This window comes from Morone saxatilis, unplaced genomic scaffold (genome assembly GCF_004916995.1).
Source record: "Morone saxatilis isolate NCDOM2014 unplaced genomic scaffold, NCSU_SB_2.0 Contig16, whole genome shotgun sequence".
In the NCBI taxonomy this organism is placed as follows: Eukaryota; Metazoa; Chordata; class Actinopteri; family Moronidae; genus Morone; species Morone saxatilis.
Genome location: NW_023339718.1, coordinates 24,836,941 through 24,840,866, shown reverse-complemented (window position 1 = coordinate 24,840,866; position 3,926 = coordinate 24,836,941). Strand labels below are relative to the sequence as shown.

General features: G+C 39.0%; 1 protein-coding gene across 1 annotated transcript in view; it reads left to right on the top strand.

The window, feature by feature from the left end:
- Window positions 1-3,926, top strand: part of loxl2b (lysyl oxidase-like 2b) — a 44,966-nt gene that overhangs the window by 4,203 nt on the left and 36,837 nt on the right. The gene's annotated exons all lie outside the window — the stretch shown is intronic.

Genomic DNA, 3,926 nt, shown 5'->3' with positions numbered 1-3,926 from the left:
ACTCGATCTTTAAAGATGTTTTTGATTTAAATAGCTTTGATTTGAGAAAAATGATCCCCTCTAATGCAAAAAATACAACAGATTTCTGTTTTCAATCCTATTAAGTGTTTTGCAACTCTGTTTGGCAGAGTTTGAGTTATTTTGCAAAAAATGCCATTGTCTTTAAATAAAATCAGATTAAATTAAATTGTTGGAGAAATAAAAATCCTATTGACGCCAATTATATCGACTATTTAGTAGAGAAAAAGAACAAAACAGTATATGGCCAATTTGGAACACAGTGTATAGTGTCTGTGACAGACAGATTAAAAACAGATGTTCTTAAAAATATTATGTAAAATCAAAAAAGCAGCACAGGCTGACATGTCCTGACTTTTATTGCTTGGTGTAGGTCAAAACATTATACAGTTGTTTCCACGGCCTTAGCAGTACTCCTATTTATCCTTAATACATAATACATATTTCCTGGTTTTTAACTGGAAACTGCACACTTAAAGTCAATGACCCATCCTCTGTTTTGATAACAGTCCTTTCTAAATAGCCTGCAGTGCAAGTGTGTCAGCGAAAGTGGAGTTGAACTGGTAATTGTTAGGTGTAGCACTCATAACTTTCAGAGTTGTCTGGCCGGATCATTGAGGGGCTCTGCTGAGCATCGCTTTATGGGCTGGCCAATAGGCTCCAAGCTAATTGCCACCAAAGGCAGAATGTTATCTTTCGGCCCGCTATGCAGGCCTCATGGATCCACATTCCAATGTTATGAGCAAACTTCAGACCAGAGCTAACTCTCAGCTTCTGCCTTTCTTTCTGACCCACTCCTCTGCTTCTTTGGAGAGTTTAAAAGCTACTATAGCGTTTTTCATAATGCACTCAAAACATGTGTGGAAAGCTCAGCAGAGCTTTTCTTTCTTTTCCAAAAGCAACTGGCTGGATTTAAGGGCTGCTATGATTGGCTTGGGTTCAAAAACTATTCATTGAGTCCCTCATGTTGTCAGATGTACTCCCTCTGACTGCAGTTTGTTTCATTTTTATAACAATGTAAGAAATTATGTTGTGAACACAATGTGCTTTTAGTAATAAACCTACAAAGAGTTATTACCTGAATCTGCAGCTCCTCTCAGCTTTACAGAGCTTTAAAGTGAGTTTCAGCTCATTGTTTAGCTGTCCTGCTGCAACTTTACTGTTTTGTTTCACTCTCACAGCATCGTTTCAAATGCAGCAGGCAGCGGGTTTTCAGAGAAAAAGCTCCAAAAACCCACTGTACACCACCTTTTGGTTTGTACAGTAACCAGTGAGGCCCAGTCCTCTGAAACCCTCCACTCCGATGGCATAGGTTATTTTCCCAACCTAATTCTTGTCTCATTTGAGGGCTGATAAAAAGTAAATTGATCCAGTTTAGTGCCCCATATCACTATAGTCCAAGCTCAGTTACTAAAGCTGAGTGCTGCATTGAAGGGCCAGTATAAAGTTTTTTAAAGAGTGACTCATGCAAAGCTACTCTGGTGAAGTCTCTAAGAATACAGAGCTGGAAATTAGCATAATGGGTCCCATTTAAAGCTGCATTGTGGGAGTGGGTACATCTAGCTGACTTCCTGTGCAGAGGTTTACAGAGATAAATGGTAAAGATTATGATTCTCCAGAGAGCACAGTTGGAGAGGTCTAGACGTCTGGAGTCAAACTGGGATAGTAGCTGAAAACAAAAACAAAAATCAGACTCAGCTTTTCCATTCACTGAAAGAAGTCACGTGGGCTTGGAGTTTGTAAAACGCAGCCAGCCTTGGGGCTTGGCCTTATCATCTGGAAGCGGTAATCTGGTGTCTCACTCAGGCACCGTGCTTTCTGGTGTAATGGCAGCCATGACGACATGTCGCTGGGGGTTTTGTGGTATGGGATGATTAGTAGGCTTTCAGAGCGCTTAGGAACTGGCATGTAGAGGCACCACAGGTGAGGGTAACCTCAGTACAATGGCCAGCCAGTCCACCACAGAGGAAATACCCAGAGAGTGAGCTAAGAGGGAGGTGAAACACGAAGCCTTGCACGCACGTGTCGCTGACCTTTGTCATGTGCGCTCAGATTCCTCTCTGTGAATGCTTTGTTGAAGTGTTGCATTTTGAGCCAGTTTTTTTTTTTACCAACTTGTAAACTTGCAAAAAACAAACATGTCGTTCTCTTGTGGTCAGCGAAGCGCACGGGTTTGCATGGACTCCAGTGACGGTATATTTAGCATTGTGTCTCAGTCAGCTTCACAGTAAACAACACAGATTGACACCTAGTGTTCAGTTCTGCGTCTGGAATATTTACCACGGCATCTCTCCAATGTTTATTTATATATTCCTGCCGTGCTTTGAGGAATTTGCCTTGCCTCAACATTTCAGTCCATGCAGCAGTGGCTACAGAGAATCACTGAGGTCTGACCTGTGATCAAGCGTGCATTACATTCCATTTAAGACCAATTTCAACATGAAGAAATTCCGGGGTTTATGAAATGTGATGTTTGGCAGTGCCCGTTTCCACACTGGTCCAACAGGCTGCCTCATTTATACAAATTATATGAACAGTGATGCAGTCAGATTTCTCAACCCAATTTATTCAAGTCAACACCCAGAAAGGGACAAAAACAGCCGTTAGAGACATCTGAGGAGCAGCCTGTGAGAGAGGAATATTCTCAGTCATTTGATTTTATGGGGAAATGTCAACTGATGTGGAGACGGGCTTCACAATGGAGCATTATAGAAATGTCTGTCAGCACTGAGGAAAAACTGGAGAGATGTAATTAGGGCTGAGTATTGTAATTGTGGATATTTTTGGTGCAAACGTTCACAATTATAAGTCATCAAAAGCTTTTGAAAAGGGAGAGAAAATGGGTTTTAATGTTGGACTCTTACAATCTTGTTCCACTGGTCACTTTTTGATATCCCTTTTTTTCTCTAAACACTGTACTCTTATTGTCCAGCTGCCATAGTCCAGATGAGTGGATTAATTGATTAGTCCATTGACAGAAATATCAAATAATCTTTAGTTAATTTTGTGTGCAAAAATGTAATTACCTTGTCTCATAGTTGCAGCCCTATAGATGAGATGAGTCGCCTTCAGTTATTATTGTGCATCACTCATAGTCATATTATATTGTTATCGGAGTTTAAAAATATTCATATTGGTATTGGTCAGGATACACTATTAATATTAAGGATACTTATTGTGGCCTAGGTTTTACTATTCAGGCTGTATTCAAGCTTTCTTAACCTCTTACTGTTTGGGAATAAAAATATTAAAGCTGCACTTATTCATATTTTTTATGTGAGCAAAGGTTTGAATAACTATGTGTAATTAATAAAAAAAGCAGAGCTAAAAGGAGGGTGAATGTTGGATTTCATTCATCATGTGGCCACAAACGCAACTCCAAATCAATGCTACTGTTGCACCATGTCATGCTAGACATGTAAATATGCAATTTCTTTGATAACACATTAGTCATGTCAACTTTATAATGTGGGAATATGTCAATAGCTTGTTGTGATGTCCCTAATTGGCCACAAAGAATCAGTTATTGCGGGATTACTTATTTTAATACTTTGATTTAAAGGTGGCAGTGTAACATTGAACATTAATCAAGGCAGCAAAGTTTGTGCTCCTGAGGGAAGAATTGATTTTCAGTCTTGCACGCTTATTTTCTTGTGATTTGTGGTTATGAATCTAAATGCAGTGTTATTTTATTCTCAGATTCCTGAATTTAGGAGGTCAGTGTTTAATACCACAGATATTTAGTTCATATTTCCAATGATTTTGTAAGACTTACAGAAGGCACGAATACCAGTTTCATTATAATATATTATTTGCAAGGTTAATATAAATATATATTATTGTGCCAGCGAGAGATTTGTTTTCACTGCCAGTACAACACAGAAACATACAGATATAGACAATACATA